Genomic DNA, 25,664 nt, shown 5'->3' on the forward strand with positions numbered 1-25,664 from the left:
ACATTTAAAAAAAGAAAATCCTCTGAACTCATGAATAAGAAACTGAAGTGTCCAAAATGACGTCTCTCACCATCACTTTTCAGTACCTTGATTAATAGCTGATAGCCAGGATGTGTTCCATTACCATACTCACGGATTTGGCTTTTACACTTGGAAATATCCCGGATCTAACACTTCAATTACTCAGGGAAAAATAAGAGTCCCAAAAATCACTACTAGCAGGCATAATATTCAGTTCTGCTCTTTTATTTGTTTGAGTAATAAACAAATGGAATTTTGGTGACAAGTTGATTGCTGTGCCCTGTGCCATAAGATATGGGCATTCTAATCGGCTGAAATGCAATTATGTGGTTTTGATGTGACGAATATTAATCAGCTTAAACTCTCTGAAGACTTTTTGGAAAACATCACCCGGTAGGGAGAAATAAGCCCCATTCTTCTAACTGATTAAATGTCTTTATGGTTATTTTCTTCCCATGCCTACTTTTTAAAATATTGCCAGGAGAACAGATAATTGACAGTTGCAAGTCTCAACTACAAATTGTATCACTTAAACCAAGCAGAGAAAGACTAAACCTACGTGGACCTGATAAATGTCCAAACTTTGGACTGAGTTTTTCCTGAACTAGGCATTTGGTTAGCCAAAATCAATTAGTCAATTAACCTGAAAGTATTAACTATGAAATATTTGCTTTTGCAAAAGTGCAAATGTAACACAGATGTCAACTGGGGTGATTCTGCCTTTGAGATTCTGATCAAATTGTTTCAAACCTTATTCTAAATGCAGCAGGGAGCCCAGCAAGCCTCTCAGTATTTCTGGGGATTCTTGGGAGGCTTATGTTTTATATTGATATCTTTGGCTCCAATTCTATACCAAAATCCTAATGTCTCTCTTCTTGTGGTCATTCCCCTCTCTCTTTTTTTATGTCAGCTCATTCATGGGATGCAACATCTTCTTTTTTATTTTGCAAAAGGAATACTGACACATGGCCATGGCACACAGCAGACTCTTTACTGAAAATTCTAGGTCACATTGGCTGAGGTGGTGGGATGGTTATTTACAATGTAGCACACATTAGCAGAAGAGAAATTCCTGCTCTTCTTAAAAGCCTTGCAGCTGTCATATATCACCATCACTCTATCATGACTACAGAATTTTTTGTCTTCTATTAAGACTCTCCATTGCTAACCATACCCACACCCCTAACCTCCTCCTCCTTCTCTCTCCTCTGTACTCCACTTGCTCCTATACTCCAAATGTCCCATCTGATTCTGAGAGTCATTCAGCTAAGACTTTTCTCTTGCTTAGATCATCCTGGCTATAACAGCTTTCTTTACCCAACCAAAATGGTCAAGCCAAACAATAGCACTTTCCTACAAAAGACATTCTGTGGTCAGCTCTTAAAGCAAGAGGATTTTCTCCTCTCCACCTATGACCAGCTAATATTTCCTATCTTTTCAGAGGATGGAGGAAAGAGCATCTCCTGCCTTTGACCTGCCTTTGACCTGCAATCATAGCCCATGATGGTTCTCCTAACCCTTTCTTCAAATCCCTCAACCTGCTCCGCAATGCTAATGGCTCCACTTCACCAGCCATGGTATTTACATCTTAGTAAGGAACTGCTACCAATATGAATGGAAGAAAGGCTTATAAACCTCATTTATTAAGCCCCCTGGCAGGCCTCCAATTCCTGGCAGATTATGTGCCTACAGAAGGCAATGAAAGTAAAAATATCCTCAGACCATACTTTTTTTAGAAACCATTTTCTAATAGTGGTATGTTCCTGATCATCTTGGTACTTAATGTCATATATTGAGAATTTTTGCATTCATAAATATTAGTAATGTCTATATATTAATCCACACGTATATACACTAGTTTACATAACTTCACCTGTTATTCAACACTTTGATATATAAATATCAAGTTAACACCATACTAAATCAACTGTTTGATCAGCTATGATAAAAAAAAGTGTATACACACGTTTAAAATGTATGTACAAAGCCAATTAAAGTACAACAGAACAACACAGTAAGTAATCACATAATTCTTTACATAATTTATTTAGCCTACATGGAAAACAGAGTTTTGAAGTTATAGGGAACTAAATTAGTCTGAGTGGTCTGTAGGTGAATCTGGGGAACAGGGAGACTTCCACCTCTAACTTCAATCCCATTCCTAGTAGTCAATGCCAAAACCATACTGGGCTAGTGTGGGGGTGGGGAGATTCTAATACCCAGAGGAAGAAAATAACACTTTCCAGTGGTTAATGTCAACAGCGCAGCATCCAGGCTGCGTGGTTTCCATTCCACCTACTCGAAGGGCCATAAATGATTCCATGTGTGAACACATAGTAGCTGATTCATGGTGCACTGGGGCCAGCCATAAACTATATATATGTATATGGTGTTACTTAATTAATTAATCTTTGTCGCCTGAATACATGATTCTAATTATTGTTTCCAAAATGATACTCATTAAAGTGCCAACAGCCATTCTATTCTTGTCTTCTTTGAAATTCTTTGTTTGGATTATCATTTAAGAGAAAAACCAGCTGCCATGCAGCCAAACATATTGCGGTTAAACCATGCCCAGTTAGCCTAATACATCATCATTCTAATGATTCTGTAATTTTTAAAGCTGAAAGATACATGAAATGTTATAGCAGTGACAGCGCATTAAGATGAGGAGGTGGGATGGTTATTTACAATGTAGCACACACTAGCAGAAGAGAAATTCCTGCTCCTCTTCTTAAAAGTTCTGCATTAAAATGGTTCTTCTACCAAATTCCAAATTCCAATTCCACCTTCCTATCCAAAGCCCAAATCTCTCTTATGGCTACTGCGAATGTCATCAGGGTCTACAACACTGCTAGAAGTGTGGAAAAGAAACTTGAGTCCCCTTTTCTTCCCAATGTTCTGCAAAGGCTCAACTAAAAGTTCACAGTGAAACTGCAGTCTCTGATCACAACATGTGAGAGATGCTGTCACTGGCTGCTTTTCAAGGGGAATGGTTATTAGAGTCTCATTTGGTTTTATAAACTAAGTGAAAAGGATTTGTAAGGAATAAACAGAAAAGCCCGGGAAACAAAAGTTTCTTCCCTCAAAATATAAAGTGGCTTTTTATACAAAGAATTAGGATGTGGACATCTCAGCCTCCCAGCTTCACCACTTTTGTTCTATTATCTAGTGAAGCAACTGAAAAGGAGCCATAATCTAGAGCTAAATCCTGGATCCTGAAAAGACTGCATGAGAGTGACTGGCTTGACACGTAGGAGCCTGAAGGCCCAACATACTGCAATGGGAAATAGGATGATTATGTAATGCATTGGAGCCGGAGGCTCAATAAAATGGGTGCTATGCTGAATAAAGTGGAGGAAGAAGCTATTAAATTCTTGGACTGCGCAGGGATTCTCCCCCAGCGAGCCCATTCTGAGCATCACCAGGTCACCTTGCCACATGTCAGTGCCACTGTAACCAGATGCCTGTCTCCCAAGGGGAACATGACTGGCCAACAAACGCATTATGCCTTTTCTTCTTCCAGAAGTTTCCTTAGTATCAAAAGTCAGAAAACCTGGTAAAAGGCTTGCAGAGAACAACACTGCCTTATTGGAAGTCCCTGTAAGGGGTCAGTCTTAGTATTTTTCTGAGAGCCAAGCAAAACACAAGCAAATCAAAGCAAGGCATATATCCCTATCCACAGGTGCCCCCCTTCCCATTCACACGCATTTCACCCTGGTTCTGACACCCCTGGTTTATCTCTGAAGCCCCCAGCTAATTCTCATACTCCATTGGAAAGGTGGCCTAAGCATACTGTTAGTCACCATTCAAGAGACTTTTCACCCTTAAACCTGGGACTTTGTCCAGACAAACAAAGAAACAAAATCTCTCAGGTGAAGCATGAGGGCTGAGGATGGGATTTATTTTTCCTTGATGACACGACTCCAGGAGATCACCTAAACAGTATCTTCAAATAATTAATTTCACAGTTCTTTCCTTTGATTTGATGATAATTCCACAGAAGTGTATTATTTTGTTGTTTGTTAACCTGGGTTCATTTCCCAGCCAACTCTTAGGAACCCCCTCACCATCCTGTTGAATTCTCCCTGTAGCCTCCCATAAACAGAACTACTCAAAAGGCCTACCTGGAAGCCTGCCATCCCCCTCTAGCCAGAGCGCCCGGAGGCAGACCTGCAGGCTGGGGCTGGTGCATCCTCTGGAGATGAGGCAGGAAGGGCTGGCCCCTTTTTTGGTGGCAGCTGTTTAAACCTTAGCAGGCAGCTGGCAGCAGCCCCCTATGAAGCCTCGGCAAAGAACAATGATTCCAACATCCTCTTCAGCAGCCACCAACTCCATCTCACATCTCCTTCCGGCCCACACTGCTCCTGTCACAGTGATTATGGAGGCAGCAGTTGTGCTGTAATTAGGATCCTCCTGGGCCAGCCAATCTCAGTGAGAGCAGGATGCCAGCTGCTCCATCGCCAGCAGCATCTCCTTGGCACCCCATCCTACTCGGCACTCTTCCTCTCTTCCAAACTCTATCCTGTCCTCTTGGCCACTGGAGCCACCAGTCAGGCTGAGACCAAGCACACAACTTCTCCTCTGCCCCACATTTAAGGTTACTTCTTTTCCTGGCTCACTGAGAGCAACTCCAGCTCAAGACCAGGTAGAGAGCAATGGGGAGTCAAGTCATTCCAGGTAATCACTTTTTTGAAGGTGGGTTTCAGGGATGGCCTAAGCAGTTTTTGCTTTAATTCTCTATTTCTTGACTTTATTGTTCACATAGTTCACCTATTCCCCTGGCCTTCTGGACACTTTAAAAGTTCATGTTTCTCCCAACAATCATGATGCTGGGGTCTTTTCAACTCCAGGATCTTTGAATTCAGGGTGCAGAGATCACTCATGGATGGCATTGCCCATGGGACAGCCTTCTGTAGGCAGGCAGCCTCTGGGGGTAAACAGAGTCTCTCCCTCTGGTTTTGTATTCCTCCCTCTTCTCTTCCTAGGACTTTGAACGAACAATAGCCAGGAGATGCTGAAATGGCTCCTACAACTGTTTCCAGGTGAAAATGAGGGAGCCTACCTGGCATGTGAGCAATGCTCCTTCTCCATTCTCTGATTCCTGGGACCAGAATGAAAATGCAGTGATAAAAGCTGACTCTCCTATGGCAAACCAGCAGGCCCACAGCCTAGCAAAGCAGATTGATCTAACTGCGCTGCCCAAGACCCACGAAATCTTAGTGCCAAGAAGTCTGTTTTCTTACTACCCCCACTTCCATTTTCTCTTCTCATCATTTGTCAAACTTGCCCAAATATAACATTTCTACATTACAAGGGATAGTGGGTATTTTTAATTCCCATAACCCTCCCTATGGCTCAAAATAAAGGCATTGTAAGAAAGCGGTTCCACATTTGGGCAATGCTTTCCTACTCCCTCTGGCGGACCCACCCAGCTCCATGATTGCCCCATGCCAGGAAGAAAGACAGATGATGGGAGAGAAAACACAGGGACATCAGTGAGGTCTGTGTGACCCACAGTACTGACCAGAGGGAAGGGTGGAGCAATAGGATTTTCAAAGGCCCCCTCCCCTCCCCGGCTTTTCACTTTAATGATCTTTGAGGTGCCTGAGGCAACACTTTCATCCTGGATAGATACAGCAAAGGAGTCTTTGGGAAGCGGAGAAACAGGAAAGGGCTTAAAGAAAGGTCTTGTTGTATTTAAGAAACGGTCATTCTAATAGCTTGCTGCCTGCAGGCTCTGCCATCCCTTCTCTCACTAGGGGAGGAAACTCCCAGCACTTTCCAATGGGCGGAGGAGCAGTTCCCAGACATTGTGGATCAGAAAAGATGACACATGAGACGTCCACAGAGCAGCAGATGAGGGGTCATCCCAACCCTGGGCACAGGTTAATTGGTGTGTGGCGAATTGGTAGTATTGGTAGAGAAGCCTGGAGAGTTTATCAAGTCCAGAAAAGATAGACAGGACCAATGACTACATCAGTACGTGGCCAGTCAGCCAGAGTGGAGGCATGTCTGAGACCTGTCCTTGGGAACAGGAGGCTGAAGAAATAGCTCAGACTCCTATAAAAGTAGACCGGGAGAACCCCATCCCGGTCCAGGGCGATGTGATTTATACACCTGCAAAGGCTGAGAGAAGGAAATGTGTTGCAGAAGGCATTTTCTTTCTTTGGTTTTTTGGTTTGGTTTGGTTTGTTTCTGGGTTTTTTTTTGGTTTTTTTTTTTTTTGAGTTTTGCTATTTTTGCCCAGGCTATAGTGCAATGACATGATCTCAACTCAGCTCACTGCAACCTCCGTCTCCCGGGTTCAAGCAATTCTCCTGCCCTAGCCTAGTAGCTGGGATTACAGGCGTGTGCCACCACACCTGGCTAATTTTGTATTTTTAGTAGAGATGGGGTTTCACCATGTTGGCCAGGCTGGTCTCAAACTCCTGACCTCAGGTGATCCAGCAGCCTCAGCCTCCCAAAGTGTTGGGATTACAGGCGTTAGCCACCGTGCCCGGCCGAGAAGGCATTTTTATAGCAAAGATAGCACGACCCTAACACCACATAATAAGACACTGGAAAAATATGGGCCTCCATAACTTCTCATGAAATAGAAGAGTCATTCAATTCAGGCCTTGAATTTATTAAAGACTTGAATGCATTTTAAATAAAACAAAAGTAGAGACTCAGGCTAAGGATGAGGTTTGCCTCTAGCCATCCATGAGTGAAGACTGTGTTGAACCCTAACTGCATGGAAGTATTTTGCCCATGATAATGTAATATTTAGACCCAAATTAATCATTTAACAAACCAGTAGGGACTTAGCTCCTACTTCTTTTGAAGGGTGTTCTCAAATAATTTGTTTTGGTTTTTTTTGTTTGTTTGTTTTGTTTTGTTTTCTGAGACGGAGTCTTGCTCTGTCGCCCAGATCTTGCAGTGGCCGGATCTCAGCTCACTGCAAGCTCCCCATCCCGGGTTCGAGCCATTCTCCTGCCTCAGCCTCCCAAATAGCTGGGACTACAGGCGCCCGCCACCACGCCCGGCTAATTTTTTGTATTTTTAGTAGAGACGGGGTTTCACCGTGTTAGCCAGGATGGTCCCTCCTGACCTCGTGATCCGCCCGCTTCAGCCTCCCAAAGTGCTGGGATTACAGGCGTGAGCCACCAGGCCTAGCCCTGTTATTTTTTTTTCTAGTGCCAGATTATGGAGTGACGCTTCCCTGCTCCCACTAGCACCACCATCAGCAGCACCACGTCTGCCAATTAGACACGTTGCCCAGTCTAGGTGCCTAGACAGAGACCAAGGCAGTTTATTTATGTTGCGTATGTGGACTTCAAAAAGGTCCCAGCCTTATTCAGTCTTGTCAAATATCCCAGTCTTACAAAATGGATCCTAAACAAAACTCATCCTTTGGGGTCTTTTGGAGTCATCCAAAAAACAAACCAACCAACCAACCAACCAACAAACCTGACGTTGGCACTGAGCTCAGTCTTTGACTTGGCAGATGAGTAAGAATGAGACATGTGATTCCCCTCTCCACCTTTTATCCCTCATTCCTTTGCTCCCTCTCTTCCTGCTTGCTCCTTCTACTACTTTAGGTTAATAGATGATTATTTCCATGAAAGCAAGCCTGCTCAAAGCTTCAGAAATCTTGCAAGAAATTGTTATTGTGATTCAATCTTTCAAACTTTCCAGTGTTAATAATCCCTTTAGACTCATAAAGAGCTTATTGGAACCAGCATTGGAATTAATTGAATTTGTAGTCTCACCAAACACAGACAGCAACTCTATTATTAGTATTCAGATTACTGTGGTAGGTTTTGATATTTTTACATTCTTTATATTAAAGGGGCAGTATCAAATTAAAGACACAGCAGCCTCAAGTCTATTCTGTATCCTCATTCATAGTTCTTCCTGTGGCTCAATCAAAAGCAAGATATAAACCATGCATTTACTTAGTGTCTACATGTTTGTTATTAATGCCTCTAAATTAGTAACAATACAGCCTTCCATTTCATAGTTTATTTTTAGGCATTTTTTGTTCCTATTAGAATTCTTCTCTTTAGGGAAGGCTTACTTTTTGTGTCCTAGTTCATTTTTTATTTGGCAATATTTTCCACTTCCTTTCCAGATCCTTGTTACTTATGTAGTTTGGCTTTCATAACCTAATAGAAAGATCAGCTTCTCAATGCTAGGGACAGCTTGCACAGATTTTTTTTTTTTTTTTTTTTTTTTTTTTTTTTTTGAGATGGAGTCTCGCTGTGTCACCAAGTTGGAGTGCAGTGGCACGATCTCGGCTCACTGTAACCTCCACCTCCAGGATTCAAGCAATTATCCTGCCTCAGCCTCCCAAGTGGCTGGGACTATAGGCTCGCACTACCACACTCAGCTAATTTTTGTATTTTTAATAGAGACAGGGTTTCACCATGTTGGGCAGGATGGTCTCGATCTCTTGACCTCCTGATCTGCCCGCCTCGGCCTCCCAAAGTGTTGGGATTACAGGCATGAGCCACTGCCCCTGGCCTTGCACAGATATTTCTACTGCAAGATATAACAGAATGGACTTGGAGCAAAAAGACCTACATCGTGGTCCCCACACACCAATAACTACCTTTATAGCTCCTCAGCATCAGTTTACTGCTTTGGGAAGAAAAAAAAAAAAAAGGCCAGCATAGTGGTTCATACCTGTAATCCCAGCACTTTGGGAGGCCCAGGCAGGAGGATCACTTAAGCCCAGGAGTTCAATCAATACCATATTGGACAACATGGTGTGATCCTGTCTGTACTAAACATACAAAAATTAGCAGGGCATGGTGGTGCACACCTGTGGTCCTAGCTACTTGGGAGGCTGAGGTGGGAGGATTGCTTGAGCCTGGGAGGTCAAGGCTGCAGTGAACTAGGGTCACACCACTGCACTTCAGCCTGAGTGACAGAACAAGATCCTGTCTCAAAGAAAAAAGAATCCAAAGAGGAAGGCTGATTTCTAACATCGCTATCATCTCTGAATTATTTCTAAGTCTCTACCTTTTATGATTATAATTATATGATGCTATAAAAGACCTATAAATACCTCTTTCTGCAGTGAATCATAAATAGTTCTGTTTTCTTATTTATTGTACTCCTTATTGCTTTAGGAGGATAAGGAAGACTTTCGTTCCCACAATTGCTTGTTTTCTAGCATACTGTCTTTTGGGAAAGATTTTTGCCTTAAAACTTGAATGTGTGTGTGCTCATGTGTGTGTATTTGGTGTGTGGGGTTTATTGCCTGTGATGGGTATATATTTGTACATATGTTGAGGGAGGAGGTTACAGAGAGAAGAAAAGGAATACTGTTTATAAGAATTTTGTGTAGCCACTACTGTCCTAAGTTTCAACAAGTCAAAACAATTTTGAGACAATATACATCTTGGGCACAAAAACTGTGTCCCATTCTTTATGGGTGCTTCTAGATGGCAGGTAATCATATAAACCAACCAGTCTCATCAATCATCGACTCCTTAGTGAGCATCTGCTAAGGGATTGGCCTTGGCAGTAGGTGTTGTAAGTCAGTCATACTTCCTTACTCACCCTTGACAAGTTCATACCCCAGTTGAAGGATACAGAATCAGAATTTTGGGCTTCCAAGAGTTAGCAAAGTTCTTCCAGTCCAACCTCTATCCCATGAAATCATTACAAAGATTAATGACAACCCAAAAGAGATCATTTTATAGTAGAAAATCCAGGCACACTCCACAAGGCAGGACTTAGAAGACTGGCCATTTACTCCCTCATTCCACCAAATCTGTGCTTTGTTTACAGAGGTTTGTAAAAATGAAAAAGTAATACCCACACTATAAGCCCAACTAAAGTTGAAAGAGAGGGCTGTTATGCATTGATGAAGCACATTCCTTACATTCCCCTTCTCTCAAAAAGCTAAAGATCAGTTTCCACCACTGGTTGATTTGTTGCGAAGACCGAGGAGAGAAGGCAAGCGTGACCGCGTGGATTGGAGAAACCGCCGCCTCACTGAGCAATTTCACGTAGTTGCCCTCCCTCTAGTGGTCAAAGTAGAGATGGCAGCTCTCCGGTTCAGTCTTAAGAGTCCGGCTGAAGAAGGAATAGGGGTTACCCAACCCCCAAAGTTTTGCCTATCTGTTTTGGAACCTCAATGCTAAGTTGTAGAACAAGTTGCCTTACAAAGACTTTTCCTTAATTAGAACATCTTGCTTGTTTATAATGATCATGGCACTTACAAAAGACCATATGTCTTTGAGACGCTGCTTGGCAAGACTTTTCCAATGTTTACCATATCTATTTTGTATCCCATGCTAATAATAGTCCAGTGGGTCCCCAGGCAGAGGGATGGAGACAGAGGACTTCTCGTTTCTTCTATTGCTCAATATTCTGCCTTGAGAATGTGAAAGACCTCTTAGTTTCTGTGAAAGGACTGAAACAGAGCTCAAAGTTTCCCAAATGCTGCTATTTTGGGAAACGTTTATTTCAAGGGCTAAACTGTCATCTTTTGACAAATCAACATTGAGCAATGCTCTGCACTTTGTAACACACACACTTTAAACTATTCCTTTAAAAGAAACTTTGAAATGAATGCCAAATCATTGTATCCACAATATAATTATATTCTTTGGGTGGTAGCTTTTTAGTTCCAGAAGGAACAAGAGAGGTATATTCTGATCTGAGAGGGTGAGATTGATGTCCAGCACTGATAGCAACTGTTCCGAGGTCACTCAGCTGGACTTCTCCTCACTGTGTAACCCTGACTGTACTGGGTGACTAAAAATAAAATTGAGAGTGAGTGGATATGCCTACAATATCTATCATCAACATAATCCAAAAAAAATAAGTAATCATTTTGTTTCATTTTGTTGATGTGGCCATAAAGAATGTGCTGTGTTTATTTTTTCACTCCTTAAGTCTGATTTTGGTCATCCAGGAGACATAGCCACCATCATTCATTTTGGCATAAAGTTATGTGGCAATTTATATAGAGACCTGGGAACTAACTGGTTAGGTTTGATGTTATCCAAGAGCTGTTTAATTTATGTGAGTCTTTGAAAGTCAATCAGACATGTTTCTGTGTGCAGGCTACGTGTTTGACGCTAAGGGTCTCCTTTTTTAATTGAGTTGTAATGGGGAAAAAAAGACCAGGATTTCTTTTTCTCAATAGTGATAACTCTACAGTTCTAAGTGGCATAATCCTTTATTGCAACATATTCTATATACTTTGAATAACTATTATTACCAAGTCTTTCTCCCTACTTGGGAAATGGTGGCATTATCATCTGTTTATGAAGAGCTTTGCAATAGCTCTTTTCATAGCAAAGAGAAATGACCATTGAAAATAGCTAGCACATATTGACAGCTTAACATGTACCAGCCAGTATTTAAAGGCCTTAGCCCTGTTAACTCATTTATTCCATAAAATAGACCTACTATGCAACTGCCATTGATATCCCCACTAAACAGAAATGGACCTTCAGTTTCATCAAGGTATCTCCACATTATCTCACTAATTATGACAGTATCCTTGTGAGACTCTTAAATGCTTCATTTTGTATATTCTTTATTAATAGCTATATTGTACACATATGACATAGGACTATGTTTCTTTTTTTAAAATGTATCTGTCATAGTTGCTGCCTTGAGTTCCTTGAGGGCAGAGTCTGTATTTTAGTTCTTTAGATTTTCCTATTATAAGTAACTTCATTATGTGCAGTGCATGGCTTTTCTGAATCAAATTTATTTATTTGTAAATTTACTACTGAAATTTTGCTAATCACTAGAAAGGTTTGTGCCATAAAGATTCCCTGTTTCCAAAGAAGAAAAGAGAATTGCATTGGAAGTTTATAAAGTAGCAATTAAATTTAACTCTGAGGGTATAAAACTGCTGCCTTCCACTATGAAAATACTTTGGAATAGTGCATACTGAGGGGAAAGAAGCTGGAGAAAGTTCTCTGATGTGACTATGTTAAGAAACAAAAAAAAAAAAGTCAAAGTACATGCTTCGGTGCTAGAAAAATTAATAAGGGTGAACAGTAATCATGAATCAGCTCCTGAGGGGCCTAGAGTTGTAACTCTAGGAAATTTGAATTGAAGCCAAACTTAGAGGGGCGACACATCTCTCAGGTTTTGGAGAACACCAAGACATCTATTCCCAGGACATGGAATACTTTGCCAGAAATAACTGACTACATATACTATGAAGTTACTGTTATTTTTTAAACCAGTTTCCAAAACTTCAACTTATGTTTTCTCCAAAGCACAGACATACACCCACAAACATATCCGCTGCTTTTTTTTTTCCTGAGACAAGAGTCTCGCTCTGTCACCCAGGTTGGAGTGCAGTGGCTCAATCTCAGCTCAGTGTAACCTCTGCCTCCCGGGTTCAAGTGATTCTCCTACCTCAACCTCCCAAGTAGCTGGGATTACAGGCACCTGCCATCATGCCCGGCTAATTTTTGTATTTTTTGTAGAGACAGAGTTTCACCATGTAGGCCAGGCTGGTCTTGAACTTCTGACCTCAGGTGATCTGCTCACCTCGGCCTCCCAAAGTGCTAGGATTACAGGAGTGAGCCACCGCAGCTGGCCACACACCTGCTTCATACTTTAACTTCAACTTATGTTTTCTCCAAAGCACAGACATGCACCTACAAACACACTTGTTTCTTTATACTTTGGTTTATGCATCCGGCCTTGGGAATGAGGAAAATCACTTTACCTATACTGTTGCTGTGTCCATGTACTTCCAAAATTTAGATGAAAATAGTCTAGCAAACAGATCATTTTATTCCAACATGCATTTATGTATCCATTGAACAAACAATTTTTTTTTTTTTTTTTTTTTGAGAAGGAGTCTCACTCTGTCACCCAGGCTGTAGTGCAGTGGCCTGGTCTCAGCTCACTGCAACTTCCACCTCCCGGGTTCAAGCAATTCTCCCCCTCAGCCTCCCAAGTAGCTGGGACTACAGGCACCTGCCACCACGCCCTGCTAATTTCTGTATTTTCAGTAGAGACAGGGTTTCACCATGTTGGCCAGGTTGATCTGGTACTCCTGACCTCCGGTGATCCGCCAGCCTCAGCCTCCCAAAGTGCTGGGATTACAGGCATAAGCCACCACGCCTGGCCTGAATAAACCTTTATGAGCAACTTCTCTAAGAGGGTTCTTGGTTGGAAACCAACCTCAAGAAAGCAAAGTCCCGCCTCCAAAAATGTGACAGCCTAGGTCCACCAAGACATAAACACTATTGGCACAACATGCTGTAGAATAGATGTGATGGTGCAAAGAAGGGAGAGTGTGTCTCCAGCTACAAACATCCAGAAGGATTTCATGGGGAAGGTGGGCCAGTAGCTGATCACTGAAGAATGTTTAGAAACTTAAACATGCAAAGTTGGAGGAAGACTTCCAGACAGAGCTAACCACGTGAGCAAAGGCTCCAATTCATAGGGGATTTGAGAGGCATAGACAGGAAAAAACAGTCCTGCTTGAAAGGGAATAATGGGAAGTGAGAATGGGCAAGTAATTTTGGAATCAGGCTGAATGTTTCAATCTATTTGTATAGTGTTCTGTAGCCACTGCTTAAAATGAAGGACAGGCCAGGCGTGGTGGCTCACGCCTGTAATCCTAGCACTTTGGGAGGCTGAGGCAGGTGGATCACCTGAGGTCAGGAGTTCGAGACCAGCCTGACCAATGTGGCAAAACTCCGTGTCTACTAAAAGTACAAAAATTAGCCGGGAGTGGTGGCGCGTGCCTGTAATCCCAGCTACCCAGGAGGCTAAGCCAGGAGAATCACTTGAACCCGGGAGGTCAAGGTTGCAGTGAGCCGAGATCATACCACTACACTACAGCCTGGGCAACAAAGCAAGACTCCATCTCAAAAAAAAAAAAAAAAATTAAGAACAAAGTCAGAGTGAAAAGCCTGATTTAGAAGAAAGCCCATACTGTGCATGCAACAAACATTCAATAGGAACTACAGGCAGAACAAAAAAAGAAGTACCTTCCCACACAACTGAAGGGAATGTTCTGGGGACATGGATATCAGCAAGAAAATTAGGACAAGTGCTACATAACAGCTTGCCACTGTCCCTTAAGAGGTGACAGGAAGGCTCAACTTGATACCAAGCTGCATCTCTAAAGAATTGGATGTAGGCACTTTAAATAGGGAAGCTTTGGCTCTGGAACTGTTTCTGAATGACTGCAACTTTATTGGTCCTCGGGCACAAGGTCAAGACCCAATCTTTCTATCTGGCTCTACGATCACAATGAGGATGCTTGTTATTTAGCAACGGCGAAGACTGGTTTTGAGTGAAACTGGTGGGCAGGAGAGTGAGAGCATCTTCCACTGATCAACTGAAGAAATATAACATCAGAATGAGAGATTCATTCCTTTCCCCCTAAAAAAAGCAAAGTTTGTTTTTCTCTTGAGTTTTAAATAATCTAGAGAAAAACAGCAGCAACAACAGAAAAAAAAAAAACCTAGATGCAATGTGTGAGCACAATGAGACCATTAGAAAATTGAGGAGATCCTTGGTTAATGCTTTAGTTTCAGTGCTCATTTTCCTGAAAAATATTGCTTTTCCACTCTTCAAGAAATAAAACATTTAATATAAATAAAAATAAAAGCCTGGCCAAAAAAGATGAACAAGACTTTGAGGCCAGAGTGTCCTTTGCCTGGTTCCAGCCATAACCACTACTTACTTAAAGTTCATATGGAGTCCACTTAGCTCCATGTATTCTGGAAGATTCTCTCTGGGTTTCCGAAGGGCTGCCTGCATCAATCTGGGATTACTTCCTACACACAGCATTTTGTCACCTCTAATGCTTCGTGTCACTGAGGCACTTGAATTCGGTCCACAAGTAACGATTCTTGGCTGCTGCCTATGTTTCTATAGTTGTGTTTCAAGCACGAATATTCATTTACAAAGCTCACAGCTATTGCACACCTACTATGTGCCAGGTACTCAGAGTACTTCTTTATTATTTCTTCATTATTCTCACAACCCAAAATTCTGCAGATATGCCTACTGATATAATTTACAATTGAATTTCAAATTCATCCAAGATGACGACAGCCATGTTTCAGGTTTTGGTTGAAAGAGTATTTGACTGGGGAAGGTGGGGACACAAAATGAAAAAGGGAGACACGTACACTAAAAGATAAGAACAGCAGCTGTGCCACCATTTGAAACACCAGGAGATTACCTCATAACAGAATTATCCAAAAGCATTGCATTTTACGCCCTCTAGCTTCAAGTAAACAATTAATTCTTGGGAACCTCAGATAAAGTACTCATTTTACGATTTTCTATTCTAGTGATGGTGATATTTTCAAGGATAACACTGAGTTGGCCTGAATTATCTACTATCAAGATAGGCATGAAAACATACCTTTTCTGCGTCCACATAACATGAAGTGAAACAGAAATTCTAGCAGTGAGCTTCTTGATTTACTGATTAATCAACGGGACCGCAACAGAGAAAGTTTCAAGGTCAGCTGATTCTTGGCACAGATACAATAAACTGATGACTTTCCATCTTCCTCCTAACAGTCTCAGAACTAATATTTATCTTAGCCAAGTTTGTTACTAAATACATTCCCAATGTGGTATTAAGTCTATCAGTCCAGCTCTCATAAGCTCTGCTCAAAAAAAAAAAAAAAAAAAAATGAACAATCCCAGTTGTTTTTTGTTTCCAAAAAACAAAATCAAGAATTACCAATAATCAAGGAAAAATCAGCAGGCTTCACACAGAACAAAAAAGTGTGGAGCTATATAAATGGCCAGTGATTTTAAATATGTTATTAGTAATTGTTAATAAATGTTTATTGAATGCCTACCATATATTGCATTGGGGACAAAAAAATATTTACCTATTCATTCAGCAGATGAATATTGACACCCATTCACATCCTAGGCTCTCTGCTGTGGTCAATGCTGAGAGACAGGGCACAATTTCTTTCTTTGCAAGGACTTTAAGCTGATTGGAGCCTAGAATACAGAAAACATTCCAATTAACAGAGGAGAGAAATGGGCAATAAATGCTAGAGGGATTCTGGGGTGGGAGGCACCTCAAAGCTCAAAAACTCGAGAACAATTTTATGTACAACATGAGACCAGAGCTCAGTGGGTGGACAAGAGACCTCACTCTACTCTGACTCCCTTCACCCACTCCCCACTTTACCATGAAAATGAAATATGCTCTTCCTGGAATTTTGCTTCCATCATGTGATGAATTCAAGGCTCTTCTCTAATTGTCCCCAAATTCTCTGTCAGGGCAACCAGAGCCAAGCAGAACCATGTTGAAGGAAGAATGAGAAACTGACCAGTGAGTCCAAAATGAATAAGGAAGGCTTTTAGGGACATTCATCTGCTTCCCCACCTGAACCCATGGGCTCTCTGATGAAAATGAAGGTGAACTGGCTCAAAACATGAATCTACATGATTTATAAACCTCAATCCTGAGGGCTGGATGCCATTTACGCAACTTGGGATTGCAACAAAACTCGAATTACAAATTGCAAAATGATATAAAAATACAAACTGCAAAACGTCAGGATAAAGGTCGAAAATCCCCCTGCAAACCTTCCAACAATAGCAAAACAGAAATAAATAAAATAATTGAGAAAGAGACCCCCTAAAAATGGATGAAGTAATGTCAAGTGGCAGAAAATTTTGAAATAAAAAGTTTAGCAGTAAAAGTAAAATCTGTGAGTACATCTAAACACCATTTCCACCCCCTCCCAACCTCTCTGAGAAAACCAGGAGAAAAAGAATTGGCATTCATCAACTTAAAGTCTAAGAAAGCGGTGCATGTGGCTCACCAGGAGGCAGAAAGGCAGAGATATTTAGGAGTTCATGGGCCCAAATCTACTATGACAATTTTGAATGAAGAGCAGAGTTCACTCCAAAAATAAAAGGAAACAACAAAACTGCACACTGCCAACTCAGTTATGCATTTTTAAAGTGCTAAAACTAGCGAAGGGAAGGTTTACGGCCTTTATATTTGTTTATTTATTTACTTTTACTTCAAGACAGGATCTCACTCTGTCACCCAGGCTGCAGTGCAGTGGTGCAATCTCAGCTCCTGGGCTCAAGTGATCCTCCCACCTCAGCCTCTCAAGTAGCTAGGACCACGGATGTGCACCACCACAGCTGACTAATCTGTATTTTTGGTAGAGACAGGGTTTCGCCATGTCACCCTCGCTGGTCTCAAACTCCTGGACTCAAATGATCTACCTGCCCCGGCCTCCCAAAGTGCTGGGATTACGGGCGTGAGCCATCATGCCAGGCCAAAAACTTCTTTTTTAAATGGAGGCAAATATCAACTGAATTCAAAATGGCAATTTCAAACAAACAAAAAAAAATTTTATATATATATATTCCCCCGATCAAATGTAATTGATTAGGCAAAACAACATTGCTAAGGAGTAGGGCGGTCTTGAAACCTATTAGCAGTGGGGAAATGGCAAACCACCGGAGAGCAATAACGTCTGGGGGGTAAAGAAGAGTGCAGAGCCTGAAGAGACAGAGAGAGATCTGTAATGTATCTTCAGTCTTAGAACTCAGAACTCCAGTTCTTATGGCGGAATCATTTTCTTAGGTTTATTAATTCTCCCTCTCCCTCTCTCTCTGCCTCTCATAGACATACACGCACACTCACATACACCCTGATCCCCAGTTTGCCCATTCCTCTGAGTAAATTCACTTCTCATTTCCATTCCCATATCTATGCCAAATGTGTTCTGATAATGACATTATACTCTAATTAGTCATAATGTTCCTGCAAAATTAATTGATTAGTACCTTAACAAACAGCTAGGTCCAGGGAATATGATGCATAGGACAGATCTGTTTTGATAAGGTGAGAAAAAGAGAAAAATAAGAAAATGTGCAGCTGCCAACACCTGTAATATCATTCCCTGCATTTCCTAGACCCTGTTCAGCTAAATTCTCAAAGACCTGATAGCCCCAGGTTTGACGCTGTTTGGGTCCTGAGCCAGCTCCAACAAGGAGAGGAAGCTCATTAGGTGGTAGAGTAACCATGGGAGTCAGTCTACCTACTGTAGACTATCCACCCAAACAAGTTTATCTTCCAAGATTTGATCCAGGATTGGAAAACAGTGATGGTTTTGTCTCTGCAACGTTATATTCCCACTTGTTCTGGGCCTACCCGAGAATGGCAATACAGAAAGCCTTCCCAGGCACAAAGATCCTTGCTCACACAATGGCTCAAAACCTTCCCATATGAGGCTTTGAACCCATGTCTCTCTATCTTTCCTTCAGGGGATCTTCATGTACCCCTTCCTATTCCACACACACACCCTTCTCCTTGTAAGCCTCAAAACTGAATAACCCTCTCTCAACTGCACATGTCCAGTTAGACCTTTTCCTCCTTTTCCTCTGCCCCTGGCATACTTACTCCGCTCAGGTGCAGTGTCTGCAGCCATGTCGCTCTATTATACAACTCCATGGACGGTGACCATGTGATTCTATTCTCACTGCCTTGAACCTCTCTGGCTCCAGCATAGTCAGTTTTTTTGTTTTGGTTTGGTTTTTTTGAGATGGAGTCTCTCTCTGTCACCCAGGCTGGAGTGCAGTGGCGCGATCTCGGCTCACTGCAACATCTGCCTCCCAGGTTCAAGCCATTCTCCTGCCTCAGCCCCCTGAGTATCTGGGACTACAGGTGACTGCCACCACGCCCGGCTAATTTTTGTATTTTTGGTAGAGACAGGGTTTCTTCATGTTGACCAGGATGGTCTCAATCTCCTGACCTCGTGATCCACCCACCTCGGCCTCCCAAAGTGCTGGGATTACAGGCATGAGCCACCGCACCAGACCCATAGTCAGCTTTTGAACAATATTTTGCTTGTGCTGGTCCTTCTTTGGGGTTTGCCTCTAGACTCATCAGTTGTGGCCATAGGATTCATATGGACAGAATATGCTCCTGTTTATCTGGCATTGGCAATACGAAACATGTCCTTACAGACTCGGAAATACCCTAGTCCTTGCCCCAAGAAGACCTAATCCTCCTGCAGACATACCCTCCTTACTCTCTCCCTAAATGCCCCTCCCTCATCTGCTTTATGAGGCCTCAAATCCCTTACTCAACACTCTATGCTTCTCAATGAAAAGTGAAAGGAAATAATTCAAATATTCACAAGAATAGAAACCCATGGGCTGAAATTCACATGATGCCTCAGATCGGATTATCCTCTGAGAGCAGGCTGTAGAGAAAGAAGAGTGAGACAATGGAAGTCCTATGTGCTTAAAGAGTGGGATGGACAATTTGCATATGGAATCAGAGTCACTCTCGCACTTGATCGCAGACCTCATCAGGGCAACAAGACCTACAGAAACAACCCCACACTGGCTTGGCCTCTTGTCCCAACTCTAAATTGCTGTTACCTTGATAAACCTCTGTGTCCCTCTCCGTGAAATGAAGGCTTAGACAAGAGGATCTCTAAGATCTTTTGCATTATAAAAAGCCTGCAATTATGCTGATTTTTTAGGGGAGGAGACAATGTATTTGGATGGAGCCTTTGAAATCACTGTGGAGGGGAAAGGTACCATTTAGTACACAAAAGTAGCCATTTATCTTATTTTTATGTAAAAATGTATTTACTTTTGTTCTTTTAATTTATTAAAAGATACCCTATTAATATTTGCTGGAAGACATGAGAGTGGCTTTCAAATACATGAAAGGCTCCCACAGGGATGCCCTCTTTCTCAAGATCAGTTGTCCCATATCTCTCCATAAGACAAAACTAAAACTAATAGGTAGAAGACAGACTTAAGTTTAATATGGAAGAAATATTTTATTCATTTGGGGGATGGTCCAAATATAGAATCCATTGATTGAGGGACTAATAGAATTACCAGGATCTATGTTTATCAGAAATATTTAAGCATGGGGTAAGCAAACAGATCGTACTGATATGGTGGTCACAGGTGGTCAGGGCAGAAATGGAGGTCTGGACTACATCTGTCAATCATGGGCATCTATGGTTTCATGAACATTTTACCCCCATAAACACATTGCTTTCCTCCAAGAAGATTCCTGAGAATGAGAATGTTTGCTTCTGCAAGAATTATTTGATGACAGCTCTTGCACCAACTTTCTTGGATAGAGAATCCTTCCCAAAGCTTCTCACTGCTGCCTATCTCAGCCAACAGCCTGTCCAACAGAAGGGCTTTTTAGCACTCAGATAAAAGCCTCCTGTGTGCAAAGTGCCCATTGTTCATTAGTGAAATGTGACTTGCACCTGCTTCGCGGAGGTGTACGGCTTTCACTGTGTCCCTCTCGGTTTCTGCAGGCTGTAGCAAAATCATAGGGCCAGTCACTTTGGTGACAAAGGAAGCCACGCTCTGCCAGTCAAAACCTGGACCAGCTGTGCTGGTCCTGTGTGAACCAGGTGCCTACTGCTTCCCCAGGAACCTGCTGCCAAGTCTTGGCAGCGGGTAAACCAGTAGCTGCTCCTCCAGCTTCAGTCTTGTATATTTCTCTCCTCCTTGGCCTAAGAATCTAAGCACGTCCCCTGGGAGGCCTGCTACAAAGAAGAAGAAAGAGAACTTTGAAAGAGAGAGATCCAAGGGTTATGATCCAAGGGAGATCCAGATGGTTGACCAATGGCACAAAAAAGGAGAAAATGTAGTCGACATGAGAATAAGACAAATATCAACCAGTCTCACCTTCCCATTTTGTGATCACATCATCCTCAAGATAGGAGAAATTCACAACAGAAAAACAGGGATCACGGCAAGAAAAGAAATTGCTTGTTGATCATATCATTGATATTATTATTATTGAAGATCTAGACTCATAGATTTTAAATCCTTGCCAACACTGATCCAGATAAAACCATCATTATGAAAACTACCAACCTCAACTTAGATGATCAGGCAGTACCATCTGCCCTGCAAGATGCTTACTTTCAGGACTTCTCGTGAATTCATATGGACAACAGCTTCAGGAATAAGATTAGCATTGGTTCCTATGTGTTTTCCTGGTTATAGATTCACTCCGTGTGATGACTCAAGAAACATTATCAGGCTATAACTAAATGTATGGATGCGGTTCTTAAATTGTATATTGTCTGTCTTTTTTCTAGAAAATATTTAAACACCAGTAGGCTGCTCAATTGTCTATGCCCCTTAAGCCCCACTATCTCCTCATTGGATCTTAATGATGTTATTGAACTAGGTGGACCAGGAATGAACAACAAATTTGCCAAGTGAGTTACTTCCTGTCTCAAAAGGGCTCTTCCGTGCACATTGCCCTTGGAGAGGGGGTGAAGTGCTGGTTCCGGAGCAGTCAACCCCAAGTCAGGAGCAGGTGGGGGAGGCTGGAGGCGAGTGTAAAAGACACTGCTGTGTAGTGACTCATTCTTCCACTGACTTCATTTGCTTCTGTGTGTTCAGTCAGTTGGACAGCTGTGTTGGCCATGTGAAGTCAGAGAATTTTTTTGTTCCAATGACAGGAAGATGGGGGGAGATAGAGGGGGACAGATAAAACAGTGGGTGTGTGTGTGTGGAGAGCCATAATTGCTACATGACTTCAGCTTCTCTGACTGGCTAAGTTACCACATTAGTCACCAGCCCTCAAAGGGTGACACAAGCCTGGGTGGACTCAACACGAAGTGAGACAGGCCTGGCATTTGCAGTCCAGGTTTGGGAAATGGCTCTCACTGTGTCCCAGGGAAGTGAGGGACAAATGTCTACAGTTAAAGAAAATGATCTTTAAGCTGGAAAATGAGGAAAATCAGGCTACTTTAAAAATACGTAAAACAAGGACCTTGCTCTCAAAATGCCCACAGTTTAGGGGGAGGGACACCCCCTGATTAGCCAGAAATATAAGCAACACTCTGGGATCACAGAGAGGGAGTAACTCTGGATCACTGGAGACTAGCAAAGCAATATAAGTGTAGCCCCAGCCCACCCATCCTTTCTAAAGTCACGCGGTCATTCCACCCTATCCTCTTCCTTATCTCTGATTGGCACTTGCCCTCTCCTGTTTTCTTTGCAAAGACAAAACCAAACCTCTGACACTCACTTCAAATCTTCAGCCCAGGTCTCAACCGTCTTATACAGGGGTCAACACACTATGACTTGCAGGCTAAATTTAGCCCACCACCTGTTTTAAATAAAGTTTTATTAGAACACACCATTTGTTTAATGTATATGGCTGCTTTTATGCTATAATGAGAATAGTAAGTTGTGAATGAGTCTCTAGGGCCCACAAAGCCTAAACTATTGGCTATCCAGCTTTTCAGAAAAACAGTTTGCTTACCCCTATTTTAGTGAATAGTAAAAAACAGTATTTCTCACTTATGTGATGAGTTCCCTCAACATTTTGACCCAGCACCTATTAAAAAGTCTATACCTGTTTCTGTTGCCATCTATGCCTATGTAGACCAAGTAGATGAAGGTGCTTCCTCTCCCATTCAAGACCAATTCGTCCATTCTGGCCCTTGGTACCATCGCCTCTCCTTCTTTCCAGATGTTTTCTCTCATATCTTTAACCTAAAATCAGGGTTAATAACACTAAACAGTCTCCTCTTTGGGATTCATCTTTACCTTGCTTTTTACTATGTTCTCTCTGGATTAGAGCATCTCTTCTCTGACAGCATCATCAAATCGTATGTCTGTGTTCTCTATTGTCATTTTTGACTTGTAGTCCAGTGATCTGCCAATCTCTGCACCTCACTATCCTGTGGGAGCCACAAAAGTATCATGTCCAAAGCGAAACTCAACATCTTCCTCAGGAAAACTTCTCCCCCTTGGACTTCTCTGTCTCTGCTACTGATAACACCAACCACCTAGAAATCTGCCAGTCGGCTTTCCCTTCACACCATACACACAACGAGACAAAGATGCCTTTGAATCTACCATCTCAATTCCCCCTGCTCCAGTAAATGATCAATGCTCATTCTCCCACCACCTGCCCTGGGCTGGCTCCCTCTTCTCTCACCTGCGCAACTGCAATGGCCTCTTCTCCAGCAGATTGTCCTGCCTCCTGTCTCATTATCCTCCAGTCCAGTCTCCCTACTCTTGCTTGAAGGCTACCATCCATGTAAATCAGATCGTTCCTCATTCCTGTTTAAGATCCTTTACTTACTCTATATGCATGGCCTGTAAAATAAGTTGTAAGTCCCTTAGCTAAAACTTCTCCATGGTGTGATCTTTAGCTCTCTTACCAGTCTTATCTCCTATATCCCTGCCGTAGGCCAGTAACACAACCTAATCCCACCATGGTCTTTTTTTTTTTTTTTTTTTTTTTTTTTGTGAGACAGAGTCTCACTCTGTCGCCCAGGCTAGAGTGCGTGATCTGGACTCACTGCAACCTCCACCTCCTGGGTTCAAGCAATTCTTGTGCCTCAGCCTCCCGAGTAGCTGGGATTACAGGTGAGTGCCACCATGCCCGGCTAATTTTTATATTTTTAGTAGAGACAGGGTTTCACCATGTTGGCCAGCCTGGTCTCGAACTCCTGCCTTCAGATGATCCACCCGCCTTGGCCTCCCAAAGTGATGGGATTACAGGTGCGAACCACCACACCCAGCCACCACCATCCTTTTTTGAACGCACCAGTTCATAAAGACAAGCCACAAATACCCGCTGGGTTCTAGAGCTCTCCCTCTGGATGAATCCCAGCCCTGTTGCCTGATCCATACCTGACTCTGCTCCATTTTCCTCTTCCCCTGGCTCTATGACTCCAACCTGATCCCAATTCAGACCTTCTGAGTCTGGTATCTAGAGTCTATCTTTCTGTTAAACCTAGACTTTCTTCTAACCGACTTTGACTTAGCTTCATCCCCAGTTCTTGGACTTTTCGTTTGCTTTGGGAATGAACATCCTACACTAATTCTTAGACACCCTTACAATTCAATTCCAGGTTGTGACTCAACCAACAGCCAAGGAAACCAGCCTCAGCACTCAGAAGTGAGCCCTTAAGATACCTCCAGTCCTAATATACACTCTCTCCATATCAAGTGACCTGTATCTCCCTTACTCTTCCCATGTTCCCAGAGTCACTGGTGGCATGGCGGCTGCAGCATTTACTCCGAGATAACTTTGCCACGAACTATCTCACCTTTATTATTATTTTCACTTCGCTCTAGTATATTGACTTTGGCAACAAAAGACATCATTCTATTTACAGCATTCTGGTTTTAGTAGTAGTATTTCCATTACAAAATATAGTAATTCTCAATCGCTGAAAATGTCAACTCCTAGAAAACGTAACGTTCCTACATGTGATGTTAACATTGTTCTCAAATGGTTGTCGGCCGAATATTCATTTGATGAATCTGATTTTTCCGAAATAGACGATCTCGATGATTCAGACAATTCTGTGTGTTCTGTTTAGAAATAACTCCAAGAACAGTTTTTATATTTTATTTTTACATTGAAAATCAGTCAGATTTGCTTCAGCCTCAAAGAGCGTGTTTATGCAAAACTAAATGAGAGCTGGCAATGAGATGCACTTTTTTTTTTCTAAATGGAAAAAAGGGTTAATACCTCCATAGTATTTCATGCCCACACTCTGTCTGAATTGGTATTTTAACCCTTGTTCACCTGGCTAAATAATGCTGGGTCTTCCAAATTCATCTCAGGTGTCCCCTCACCCATATAACTTGTAGCTTTAGGAAGTGGGGAAGACACTGAAGAATTTCACTAATAAATTCAGTAGAAACTAGAGAACAGGCCAGGCGCAGTGGCTCAAGCCTATAATCCCAGCACTTTGGGAGGCCGAGGTGGGTGGATCATTTGAGGTCAGGAGTTCAAGACCAGCCTGGCCAATATGGTGAAACACCATCTCTACTAAAAACACAAAAATTAGCTGGGCAGTAGTGGCACACACCTGTAATCCCAGCTACTTGGGAGGCTGCACCAGGAGAATCACTTGAGCCTGGGAGGCAGAGGTTGCGGTGAGCTGAGATTGTGTCACTGCACTCCAGCCTGGGTGACAGAGTGAGACAAAGAAAAAGAAGAAAAGAAAAGAAAAGGACACACCTTGAGGAGAGAAAAAGATAATGAGAACAAACAGAAAAGTCATTACTATAGAATGAGGTATAAATTAGGTTAGGGTTTAAACTAAGATTTTCCCTGGCTGTCGGATCCAAACCTTATAGTGATGGCATTATAACAGGAAAAAATCCGTGTAAATGAATACAGGATAGCTACAAGTCACACATTTTCCAATTAGCTCTACCATAGGGGAAGATCTGGAGGGAAATTTGTGAGGAATTAGGAACACAGATGAAGAATGCAGAAACAATTAAAAGAATAAGCCATCCATAAAGACTGTGTATTCAAGAGAGTTTTCAGATTCAGCTCAATGTTGTTTCTCTGGCTGACTTTGGACTGGGCAGTGCTAAGTAAAAAGTCATGAAGCTCCATATCCTCACTATCTCATCCAGTTTCTTCAGTCATCACGCCTGTAAGAAAGCCTCAGGTATCAGGAACCTGCACTGAGAAAAAATGGATGCTCAGGCTTAGGTTTCTGGCTCACAATAATCTAGGCAAACTGCTACCCAGAATGGCCCTCCCTCCCCTGACATCTGCTCTAAGTTGGGTTCAGGGATGGGAAAATGGGAAGAAAGGGGTGAGTTAGAACCAAGAAGTCATACCTTCCCTAAACACTCTCCCTCAAACAAGCTCACTGCAC

At 42.3% G+C, this 25,664-nt stretch overlaps 1 long non-coding RNA gene across 1 annotated transcript in view; it reads right to left on the minus strand.

Annotated features, from left to right (window-relative positions):
* The window catches only part of LOC144340558 (uncharacterized), a 192,471-nt gene that overhangs the window by 72,995 nt on the left and 93,812 nt on the right, over positions 1–25,664 (minus strand). Inside the window, exon 2 of the long non-coding RNA XR_013416807.1 lies at positions 15,870–15,987. This is a non-coding gene — a long non-coding RNA (uncharacterized LOC144340558). The remainder of the gene's footprint in view (positions 1–15,869; positions 15,988–25,664) is intronic.

This window comes from Macaca mulatta, chromosome 4 (genome assembly GCF_049350105.2).
Source record: "Macaca mulatta isolate MMU2019108-1 chromosome 4, T2T-MMU8v2.0, whole genome shotgun sequence".
Lineage (NCBI taxonomy): Eukaryota > Metazoa > Chordata > Mammalia > Primates > Cercopithecidae > Macaca > Macaca mulatta.